This window comes from Tiliqua scincoides, chromosome 15 (assembly GCF_035046505.1).
Source record: "Tiliqua scincoides isolate rTilSci1 chromosome 15, rTilSci1.hap2, whole genome shotgun sequence".
NCBI lineage: Eukaryota > Metazoa > Chordata > Lepidosauria > Squamata > Scincidae > Tiliqua > Tiliqua scincoides.
This window is the reverse complement of record NC_089835.1, coordinates 2,730,320-2,742,793: the sequence shown is the minus strand read 5'-3', so window position 1 is coordinate 2,742,793 and position 12,474 is coordinate 2,730,320. Positions and strand designations below refer to the sequence as shown.

The window sequence follows — 12,474 nt, the reverse complement described above, 5'->3', positions numbered from 1 at the left end:
CAGGGTGCACGTAGCCTTGGACAGACGGAAGAATCACAGAAAGCTGGTATATTAAAAGCAGGGAGTAGCCCCTTGTTCAGATCTCACCTTGCTATGGAGTCATGTGCAAGCCACAATTCTTTCAGCCCTCCAATGTCTTACTTTCTATTGTGCCATGTTGTGGCAGAACCTGAGCTGCAGGTGACTTTGGCCTTCTAATCTCACCCCTGCTGTAAATGCACTAGGTGGGCCTAATTAGGGTAAGCCTCTCAGCCTCAGTCTTCCCCATCCACAATATGGGGATAATACAAAAGACAATACAGCACACAGGAAGCATTTTGCATAAGCATAATGCACTATATGGGAGTAATAGTATAGTGCAGTATTTCCAAAATGTGGATTGGGACCACTTAGGGATCACTAGGTGAGTTGCAAGCCAATTTCACGTACTGGGCAGGGTGGACTCCAAGTGGGACTTGGTGCTTTCCTCGGGAGGGAAATGGGATGCAGGCTGGAAAGGCGGGAGGGCTGTGTGGTTGGAAAAGGGTCCAAGTCTGCATTCTGTGTCTGAGCTGGAATGTTTAAATTCCAAGCTATACAATACAACCGGGTACAATACAATACACCGGGTAGATGGGACTCGTCAGCCTGGGAAGGCAGCTCATGAGAGAAGGAAAACTCTGATCCCAAACCTCCACTGCCTTGTGGCTACATCCAGTTATGGAAAAGGCTTCAGGAGTCAACCTCGAGGCAAAATCCGGAGCTGGAGTCCCTGAGGCAGTTCATGGCTGAACACAGTCACGTTCTGGCAACTCCTGCGACGTCGCTGGAACCAACCGTATTGGCCTCTGCCTTTCCATTGGACCATTTCAGCGACGTGGAGAGGGGGGATTTGCTGCATGGGTAACAGCCTATCCTCCATACCTACTTTACCCAGGCTTCGCGCACTGGAGAGGACACTCTGTTCCAGAACCACCATTCAGAGCATGATACCAGAGTCTTCCGAGACTGAAGGATGCCAACAACAATGCAACAGCATGACTGCGCTGTGTAATGGGACCCTTGCTTGATCTTGGCTTAGGTTTGAAACCTGAACGGATGATGTCACTGCCAGCCATGACATCACTTCCAGGTTAATGACACCACTTCTGGTGGGTCTCGACAGATTGTCATTCTCAAAAGTGGGTCCTGCTGCTAAAAAGTTTGAGAACCACGGAATAGTGGAATCTTATAAGACTGCCATGTTAATTACTAAGATAGCATTTAAATAGCCATTTTCTGAAGTTGAAATGCTTTACCTAAACCAGTGGTGTAGCTAGTGAGGGGAAGGGGGGGCGGTCCACCCCAGGTACCAGCCTTGGGGGGGTGACACCACAAATTACCCAACATCGCTAACATCGCGGAGGTTAGGAGTAACCCCATCATGCCATATACCAGGGGTGTCCAAAGTTTTTGGCAGGAGGGCCACATCATCTCTCTGACACTGTGTCGGGGGCCGGGGGAAAAAAGAATTAATTTACATTTAAAATTTGAATAAATTTACATAAGTTTACATAAATGAATATATTAAAGATGAACTTATATGAATGAATGAAGGTCTTGCAATAGCTCAAGGCCTATAAAAGGCCTTGCACAAAGCAAGGCTGGCCTTTCCTTTGCTGCTGCTACTGCATCACAGATGTGAAACAGCAAGCAGGGGAGGGAGCCCTCATCCCACAGCTCACGCAAGAGGTCAAACAGTCGCTCTCATGCTGTGTCGGGCCAGTGTGGGCTCCAACAAATCTCCGGAGGGCCAGAGGCTCATTGGAGACTGGGGGCTCCCTGAGGGCTGCATTGAGAGGCCTCAAGGGCTGCAAGTGGCTCCAGTGCCGGGGTTTGAGCACCCCTGCCATATACTGTTGGATGCGAAATTTCCAGCAAAAAACGGGAGGAAATTATTTCCTTTCCATCAAAAGTTATAGCCAAAAAACTGGAAACCCAAAAATGCATGGAGCCCTATGGAAAGTGAAACTGAGCCATATCGCGCGTTTATTCGCGAGTAGGTGAACGTGCCTTAGTCCATCAGATTTGGCAGGCTGAGAGGGGTTCAACACCAGAGGGGTTCCTATCCAATGAAAGCTTCCCCCAAAAAACACCCCCAAGAAGGAAGTCCCTCCCTCCAAGCAGGCAAATGTATTGAGCCCTATGGAAAGTAAGCCACATGGTCGCATTTACTCATGAGTAAGCAAACATACCTTGGCTGCTGGCCAAATCAGGCAAAGAGGAATGCAAGGCTGTCTGCATGGTCCCAATCTGATGAAAGTGGAGCTCAACAACTGCTCCAGACAGCAGCAGTCTGAGTCTGGAGTCTCTAGAGTCAATGAGCTTACTCCCAGGTAAATGTGATAGGACACATGCCTAGGACTGCACTCTGGGTTGCATGCCTGGTTACATCCTAGATATTGAGGAGTGCCTTGATCCCAGTCCTGCCCAGATGGATGGTGTGAGAACAGCTACAAATGCAGCTACAAATGCATTCCCCTGCCAGCCAGAGTTCCACAATGCCAGCCAGGGCACAACAATGTCACAGTGGTCCCCCCAGCCTGCACCAAGGGAACAGTAGTGCTCCTGCCGGGTAATGTTGGTTGCAAGGAGTCGAAATTCAGGTAGCACTCCTTGTTGTGGGGCAGCTCTGGGGGCAGGCAGGAAGTTACTACCCCCTGCCACCAAAAATCTACCCCTTCCTAGGCTGGTCAGCCCTTCACCCACCACGTCTGGGACCACTTTGGGAGAGGGAAAAATCCTCCCTCATTCCCCCCACCCCACCCCGCACACTCACCCTCACAGCTCTGTCGGAAGGAGTGAAACCAATATGAACGAGCCCACCATGAGGCTGGCAGAGGTCAGGTCCTTTGCACACTTGTTGACATCTGGGGAGGGCAATGCCATAGTGCAACATAAGTTTGTGCAACGGGCATGAAGGCCTCCTGATAAAATTCCTCTCAGAGGTCCTGCTATAGCATGTCAATTTCTAAAGAAAATCAGAAAATGTGACATTTTAATTTGGGGATATGAAGATTATCTCCTATCACAGGTCAGCATTCCAGCTCACAATTTTATTCTGCAAACCAGACAAGGCTGCTTGCAGTTTTGTTTTTTTTAATATTTCAAAACTTTTTGCGACCCACAAAAAAAATCAGCTCACAACCCATTTGGGAAACACTGCTATACAAGAGAAACAAAGAGGTCACTAAAATTACCTTGAAATTTTTGCTCCTCTATAAATTTATGGTGCAGCCACATGGGAAAACTGTGTGCAGTTCTGGGTGCCACACATCAAGGATATCATAGAGCTGGAAAGAGTGCAATCAAGATGAGCTGGAACACCCTCCTTACATGCTTTTTGACGGGGGGGGGGAGAAGAAAGTGGCTGAAGAGGAAACATGATTGAGGATCATGACATGATGCGTGCTGTGGAGAGCACAAGAGGTTGTTGTCCCTCTCTCACACTCCTAAAACTAGAAGTCACCCAATGACGCTGGCTGCCAGGAGATATAGAATGGCCAGCTAAACACAGCACATCATGAGCCTATAGAATTCCCTGCCACAGGATCTGGGGGTGGCTTGAAAAAGGGGATTGGACACATCCATGGAGATTAATTCTATCAATGACTACTAGTCCCGATACTTATGCGCTACCTCCAGTTTCTACAGGAGCATGCTTCTGACTACCATTACAAGGAAGAAACAGCAAGGGAGAAGGATGCCTTTATCTCCTGCCTCTGGGTTTTCCCAACATAGCCAGTGGGTCATGCTGGGAGACAAGATAATGGGCTAGATGGGTCTTTGGCCTCTCATTATGTTAGCGTGTAGCGATCAGAGTGTTGGACTGGAAAGCTTACTGGGTGACCCGCCCACAACAACCGTGCAAGGCTGTTGTGAGGCTAGAATGAGGGACTGGCACCACGGACTCTGCCCTGGCAGGAAGGGCAGGATATAAATGTGGAAATATTCAAAGCCACTTTGAATGCCCAGGAGGGAGATGAAGCGGGGTATAAATTTGTAAATAAATAAAAATATAACCACATGTTATTGTCTGCAGAATTTTTTAAATCAATACCACACAAAAGGAGAGTAGCAACAGCAGCAGAGGTCTGTAATGTGGTTTATTTAACAGAGCATGATGTATTTTAGACAGAGTTTAGCAGTATGAGACAGACGTCTTGATCCATATCCTCTGTGGTCCAGGAAACCATAGCACAGAATATATCTCAGGACACTGGTGCTCACGGAGCGAGGGCAAAGGTGGTTGGCAGGCTGTCCACAGCAGAGAGGAAGCCACACGTCCAGGAAGGTCTCTCTGCTACTCCAGGGTCAGGATTTGGCCCACTTCTCTTCTCATTCTCGACTCTTGTAGGACTCCAGGTTGGACAGGATCCACCCAGAGGGCACCATGAAGGCCACAAAGAAAGTTGAGAAGGCGATGAAGCTCTCCTGTACAAGAGAAGACATGAAAGCTAGAACATTCAGGCACAAGAAATATAACAGGATGTAGATCCAGATGTCAAACGCAGTTTGGACAGGTCTTTTTGTTTGATGACCCCAAGTTGCAAGTTTCTTGGATGCCTGGAAAAGAACACAACCCAAGTAACACTCCAGCACCAGAAGGATGGTGAGTGGTTTGGGAGTCAGACCTGGAAGATCCAGGTTTCCATCCCTGCTCAGCCATGAATCTTCTTGGGCCACTCACTAGCTCACAACTTCACCTACCTCATAGGGTTGTTGCAAGAACAAACGGAGGGGAGGAACCATGTACACCACACTGAACTCCTTGGGGGAAGGGCAGTAGAAAAATGTGCAAAATAAAATAAATGTACAACAGGAAAAAGAACACTTTCCACATGCACTGCCTCTGACGCATTCTCGGCATCACCTGGCAGGACAAAGTTCCAAATAACACAGTCCTGGAACATGCTGGAATCCCTAGCATGTACGCACTGCTGAAACAGAGACGCCTGCGTTGGCTCGGTCATGTCGTGAGAATGGATGATGGGTGGATCCCAAAGGATCTCCTCTATGGAGAACTCGTGCAAGGAAAGCGACCTACAGGTAGACCACAGCTGCGATACAAGGACATCTGCAAGAGGGATCTGAAGGCCTTAGGGATGGACCTCAACAAGTGGGAAACCCTGGCCTCTGAGCGGCCCGCTTGGAGGCAGGCTGTGCAGCATGGCCTTTCCCAGTTTGAAGAGACACTTGGCCAACAGTCTGAGGCAAAGAAGGAAGGCCCACAGCCAGGGAGACAGACCAGGGACAGACTGCACTTGCTCCCAGTGTGGAAGGGATTGTCACTCCCGAATCGGCCTTTTCAGCCATACTAGATGCTGTGTCAGAACCACCATCCAGAGCACGATACCAGAGTCTTTCGAGACTGAAGGTTGCCAACATCCTACATGCACGCAGGTCACAAAATATATGTTAAAAGATTGGGCTGTGGCTCAGAGGTAGAGCAGTAGCTGTGCATGCATAAGGTCCTGGGTTCAATCCCTGACAGGTAGGGCAGGAAAAAAAAATCTGGACAAAGTCAGCCTGTGTTGACGGAACTGAGCTAGGTGGACCGAGAATCGGTCTTAGTAGGCAGCAGCTTTAAGCAGTGTTCCTAAATCTCTCTCTTGGCCAGATGCAAGTGGACGGTTAAATACCCAGACCCAAAACAATAGCTGTGCACCCTGGGCCCACCCTTTAAAACAACATGGCGGGCTAGCAGAGTCCATTCTGAATCAGGCCCCTCCACGCAAAAGCAGTGGTTGGAGAATCAGGCTCTCTGCTTCCAAACTGTGCTTATTCTCTTGTTCTTGGTGCACTTGGTCTACAAACAGCTTTCCAAAAAATTCAGAACCAAACAGCTGAACCAAAAAATTCAGAACCAAACAACCTCCTCTGAGAGGTTGAAAAAATATTTTTTTCCTCCTCTCAAGATCAATAGCTATTATTGTATTCATTTCATGGGTTAAGCTACAAGGAAACAAGAGACTCTGATACACTCCAGGCAGAAAATGTATCTAGTTCTGTTCAGTGTCTGATTTTAAAACAATGATGAGCCTGGAATGAAATCAAATTTATGATTTGACCCCCCCCCCCAACCTGAGATTCTGAAGTCAGTCATCAGAAGCCTTTGCCCCTCAGCCCACAACCCCTCTGGGTCCTTGAAACTACTAGACCACCCTACCCCAGCTCCACACTATTCTTGGTCCCAAACTTTTGTTTCCAACACCCCACACCCCATCCACCCTTGTACACCTTGTCCTGTCCCTTCTCCCGTATATTTCTGATCTACCTGCTTCTAAGAGGCAATGTTGCTTTGGATGCACCAGGGTTCAACTCAGGGCCCAATTCTATCCAATTTTCCAGGACTGGTGTAGCCATACTGATGGGGTATGTGCTGCATCCTTTGGTAGGGAGGCAGTCACAGGGGCCTCCTCAATGTATAGGAACATTTGTTCCCTTACCTTGGGGCTGCATTTCGGTTGCACTGGTGCTGGAAAGTTGGATAGGATCGGGCCCTCAGCTGGCAGCAGTGCACTCTCTTGCACGCACTCTCTCTCTCTCTCTCTATAAAGCGATTTTCAAATTTTCCATCTTGCGGCATGCTGAAAGGGCAATAAAATGGTTAAGGCACACCATCAGTGTTTTAACCACTGACAAGGCACACCATGCTGTTGGTGGGGGGCTCACATCCCCCAATAGCTCTACTAATAAATGACCCTCTCCCAAATTCCCGCGGCACCCCTGGGGACCATTCACGGCACACCAGTGTGGCATGGCCCAGTGGTTGAAAATGGCTGCTCTCTCTCTCTCTCTATGTGTGTGTGTGTGTGTTGCATGTAGGTTTGGCTGTGATCCTAACCACACCTTCCTGAGAGTAAGCCCCACCGAACAAAGCAGGACTTATTTTTGAGTAGACCTGGTCAGGCTTGTGCCCTGTGTATCATCCAGCTAGCAGCTCTCTTAGGCTGCAATCCTATCCACACTTTCCTGAGAGTAAGCCCCACCGAACAAAGCAGGACTTACTTCTGAGTAGACCTGGTCAGGCTTGTGCCCTTGTGCAGGTATAAAATGCACACCCATAGTATCTAATCGTACTATCTCAAGTATAGTTAAGGACGCGCCCCCCCCCCCAGCACCGCCTGCTCACCATGGGTCCGATGGGGTCCCGGGGGGGCTTGGAGGTGATGCCCCTGGCGGCGGGGCGGGCGAGCAGGGCGGGCAGGCGCAGCCCGCTGCGCAGCGCTTGCAAGGACATGCCGGCGAGCAGCGAGGGCAGCCCAAGGAGACTGGCCGCGGCAAGATGGCAACGCGCTCTGCGGGCGGAAGCCACGCGGGGAGGGGCGGGGAAGGGGAGGGCTGGAAGCAGCACCCTCGCGTGGCCACCGAGCTTGACTCTAGCCTGTGCTTAGCTCTGTCGGCGCCGGAGGGGGGAGGGGGGGCCAGTTCTCTGGGTCGCCCCCCACCAACTCTCCCCCCCACATACACACACTACCCCTCCTGCCCCACATCTGTTCCGCCTGAGGGCCTCCAGGACGATCAATGCCCCCCTCTCTCCTTCTGAACCATCATAAATATATAGTGTGTAAACACACACACTCATATATATGTATGTGCACACTCACATATACTTATGTATGAAGTGTGTAACTCTATATATTCATACACACACTCTATATATTTATAATGGGTCAGAAGGAGAGGGGGACACTGATCATCATGGAGGCGCTGATTGTCCTACACACACACCTGTACATATATACATACACACATACTATATATAATTGTATTTTTTATATTTTATTTTATATTTCTTATTACATTATATTTTATTATTATTATTATATATTATAATATAAATATAATATAATTATTATATTCATTATTATATTTTATTTTATGTTTGTACTAGTATATTTTATAATATATTTTATATATGATTAAAATAATACATTAAATATATTATAAAAACATAGAAATAAAATTATATATAGTATGTGTGTATGTATATATATCATTTATATGTGTGTGTTTATATATCATTTATTTTATTATATATTTATATATGTATATATTTATTTTATGTTTATATATGTATATATTTATTTTATGTTTATATATCATTTCTTTTTTATTTATAATTATTATAATATATAATTATATATTTTATATCTAACAATATATAGTATATATTTAAATATAATGTATATTTTCACTATATACATTTAAAGAATTATTAACTATAGAATTAAAGAAGTAATTATTATATATTGATATAGTTATATTATATTATATAAAGACATTATATAATCAGTCTTTTTAAAAAACCTGCTCAGGAACTGCACTTGGGGAAAAGAAGGCTGGGGAAGTTCAATTCAGTGGGGTCGCCCAGCCACCGCAGGACCACCGTTTCCCCCTCCTCCCCACAGCAGACGCACAATTTTCCTGCAGGCGCCTGAGATCTAAGGCTGCAGCCCGAGGCGCACCCACCTGGGAGTGAGAGCCCAGAACCTCCAGCCTGAGTTCTGAGTAAACACGCACCAGGTGCCCTTGTGCTACACACTGGCAATGTGACACTCGACAGCTGCACAGGCCGCTGTGTCTCCTCCAGGTAGAAGACAGCTAAGAGCCAAACTTGAACGAACAGCACTGCACACTTGCACTGGAGGTGGCAGGCGTGTTCTCGATAGACAACTTCATACCCGTTTCCAGCAGGGCAGTCACTGCTGGGTGTGAAAGAAGGCAGGATGCACTTTTTCGTCCCGGTGCACAGTGAAAGCTACACTTGCACCAGAGAGGAAGCACTGCACCTCACTATCCAGCCAAGGCGCATGGAGGCCTGTATGTGCACTGAAGGGAGCCAACTGGCCAGACTTTCTGTGCCTGGGCAGGCAGCATTTGGTGCCTGCCTCGGGCACCAGGTTTTGGGCCAGGCTGGGCTACACATTTTGACTGAGGCCAATGTTCAGAGACTGCATGATCCAGGGGGGCTTCCATGCTCAGACCCTTTAGCGCAGCAAGGATGGAGGCCCCTCCCTCATCTTCCCCTGCTCCGCACTGACTCACCCAGCCTTAGATGGGAGGCCAGGGGCACTGCTCGTTCCCCATAACCTTTCCCACATAACAGATGGCTCTCGCCAGGGCCCCTCAGCTATTCCTGGCTCATGTGCCTCTGTGGGTGTCAATGGAATGATCCTGACGGAGATGTCACTCCTCACCCTGGGCCATTTGCTCTCTGTTCATCTCTCTCCCCCACCTACAGGAGTGCAGAAGTTGCGGAAGGAAACCGATTCGCTTAAGAACATAAGAACAGCCCCACTGGATCAGGCCATAGGCCCATCACAGCTGCCCCACCAAATACCCCAGGGAGTACACCAGATAGCAAGAGACCTCATCCTGGTGCCCTCCCTTGCATCTGGCATTCTGACATAGCCCATTTCTAAAATCAGGAGGTTGCACATACACATCATGGCTTGTAACCCATAATGGATTTTTCCTCCAGAAACTTGTCCAATCCCCTTTTAAAGGCATCCAGGCCAGATGCCATCACCACATTCTGTGGCAAGGAGTTCCACAGACCGACCACATGCTGAGTAAAGAAATATTTTCTTTTGTCTGTTCTAACCCTCCCAACACTCAATTTCAGTGGATGTCCCCTAGTTCTGGTGTTATGTGAGAGTGTAAAGAGCATCTCTCTTTCCACTCTGTCCATCCCCTGCATAATTTTTTATGTCTCAATCATGTCCCCTCAGGCGTTTCTTTTCTAGGCTGAAGAGGCCCAAACGCCATAGCCTTTCCTCATAAGGAAGGTGCCCCAGCCCAGTTATCTTAGTCTATAAATCTCTTTTGCACCTTTTCCATTTCCACTATGTCTTTTTTGAGATGCGGCGATCAGAACTGAACACAATACTCCAGTTGTGACTTTACCATCGATTTGTACAACAGCATTATAATATTAGTCGGTTTTTTCTCAATACCTTTTCTAATGATCCCAAGCATAGAATTGGTCTTCTTTACTGCCACCGCACGTTGGGTCGACACTTTCATCGACCTGTCCACCACCACCCCAAGATCTCTCTCCTGATCTGTCACAGACAGCTCAGAATCCATCAGCCTATATCTAAAGTTTTGACTTTTTGCCCCAATGTGCATGACTTTACACTTACTGACATTGAAGCGCATCTGCCATTTTGCTGCCCATTCTGCCAGTTTGGAGAGATCCTTCTGGAGCTGCTCACAATCACTTCTGGTCTTCACCACTTGGAAAAGTTTGGTGTTGTGTGCAAACCTCACTGCTCACCCCTGTCTCCAGGTCATTTATAAAGAGGTTGAAGAGCACCGGTCCCAGGACAGATCCTTGGGGCACACCGCTTTTCACCTCTCTCCATTGTGAAAATTGCCCATTGACACCCACTCTGTTTTCGGGTCTTCAGCCAGGTCTCAATCCATGCGAGGACCTGCCCTCTAATTCCCTGACTGTGGAGTTTTTCAGTAGCCTTTGGTGAGGGACTGTGTCGAACACCTTCTGAAAGTCCAGATATATAATGTCCATGGGTTCTCCCGCATCCACATGCCTGCTGACCTTTTCAAAGAATTCTAAAAGGTTTGTGAGGCAAGACTTACCCTTACAGAAGCCATGCTGATTCTCCCTCAGCAAGGCCTGTTCGTCTATGTGTTTTGAGATCCTATCTTTGATGAGGCATTCCACCATCTTACCCGGTATGGATGTTAGGCTGACCGGCCTATAGTTTCCCGGGTCCCCCCTCTTTCCCTTTTTAAAAATAGGCGTGACATTTGCTATCCTCCAATCTTCTGGCACCGTGGCCATTTTGAGGGACAAGTTGCATATTTTAGTCAAGAGATCTGCAACTTCATTCTTCAAGTCCTTAATAACTCTTGGGTGGATGCCATCAGGGCCTGGTGACTTATTGATCTTTAATTTATCAATGAGGTCTGAAACATCTTCTCTTTTAACTTCTATCTGACTTAATTCCTTGGTCAGGAGGGGCCGTTCCGGCAGCGGTATCTGCCCGAGGTCTTCTGCCGTGAAGACAGATGCAAAGAACTCATTTAATTTCTCTGCCATCTCTAAGTCTCCTTTTATCTCCCCTTCCCCTCCCTCACCATCCAGAGGGCCAACCGCTTCTCTGGCGGGTTTCCTGCTTCTCACATATTTGAAGAAGCTTTTATTATTCCCCTAATGCTACTGGCCATGTGTTCCTCATAGTCTCTCTTGGCCTCCAGTATCACATTTCTTACATTTCTTTTGCCACAGTTTATGTTCCTTTTTATTCTCTTCATTAGGGCAAGACTTCCATTTACGGAAGGGCTTCCTTACCCTTTAAGGCCTCTCTAACTTGGCTGGTTAGCCATGCGGGTACCCTCCTGGACTTAGTGGAGCCCTTCTTCCTTTGCTGTATACACTTCTGCTGGGCCTCTATTGATTGATTTGAGCAACCTTCCAGGCACTCTGTAGAGATTGGACTCTTTTTACCTTCCCTTTCAACCTCCTTCTAACCAGCCTCTTCATTTGAGGGAAGTCCGCCTGTCGGAAGTCAAGGGTTTTTGTAAGAGATTTGCCCGGTATTCTTCCCCTGACATGCATGTCAAAATGGATCGCAGCATGATCGCTGTTCCCCAACGGCTCCATAACATTGACATCTCTAACCAGGTCCTGAGTACCGCACCATATTAAATCCAGAGTCACCTGTCCTATTCCACTTCCACTCTAGAGTCACACTTCCACTCTAAGATGCTGCAGCTGAGCGCCCGTGTTAAGATGTGGGGTTGGCACTGACCCACACAAACACCGCTTATACATCGTGCGCTGCTGGACCAGTTGATGACATCTGTGGCATCCCCAGGCTGCTCTTTTAAAAATGCTGGGGCAGCAAAAGCCCAGGGCAGCTGGCACAGGAGGACTCCCTTGGTAAAAGTGGGATTAAAAGCTCTCAAGAGATCTTGGCTAGGCCCCAAAGGTGGTGCCAGCTAAGCCCCAGGGGGGAGAGACCTTTCTCCCTGACCTACCTTTGAAGTCAGTGTATTCAATAGTGGGTAGGTGGAGTCAAGATGTTGCACTGCTCACAGTTTTCAAGGCAAGGCCAACCCAACCATGAGGCCAACTGAGAGAGCTGCCTCAAGGGAGAAGACTGGGAGGGAGCACCCACCTCTATGGCCCTTCCTCCTTGGATTGGAGAAGGAAGAAGGGGGTGAGAGATCCTGGCAGCAGCCATCTATTCCCAGAGACAAGATTAAAACGTAGCTCCAGAGCTCAGTTCAAGCCATTTTGAACTGGCTGTACCTCTCCAAGTCACCATTGATGAGATGACAAGCTGCTACTGCTGAAATTCCCCCGCTCCTATGCAAAAGTGAAGGGGGGGGCATGACTGAGACATGCAAAATTATGCAGGGGATGAACAGAGTGAATAGACGAATGTTCTTTTCCCTCTCACACAACACCAGAACCAGAGA

At 47.9% G+C, this 12,474-nt stretch overlaps 1 long non-coding RNA gene across 1 annotated transcript; it reads right to left on the bottom strand.

The window, feature by feature from the left end:
- Positions 1-4,106: 4,106 nt before the first annotated feature.
- On the bottom strand, positions 4,107-7,348 carry LOC136635084 (uncharacterized). Its single transcript, XR_010793376.1, has 2 exons — positions 7,154-7,348; positions 4,107-4,452 (listed from the first exon to the last, which is right to left on the bottom strand). It is a non-coding gene; the product is annotated as an uncharacterized lncRNA (long non-coding RNA).
- Between the last annotated feature and the right edge of the window lie 5,126 nt (positions 7,349-12,474).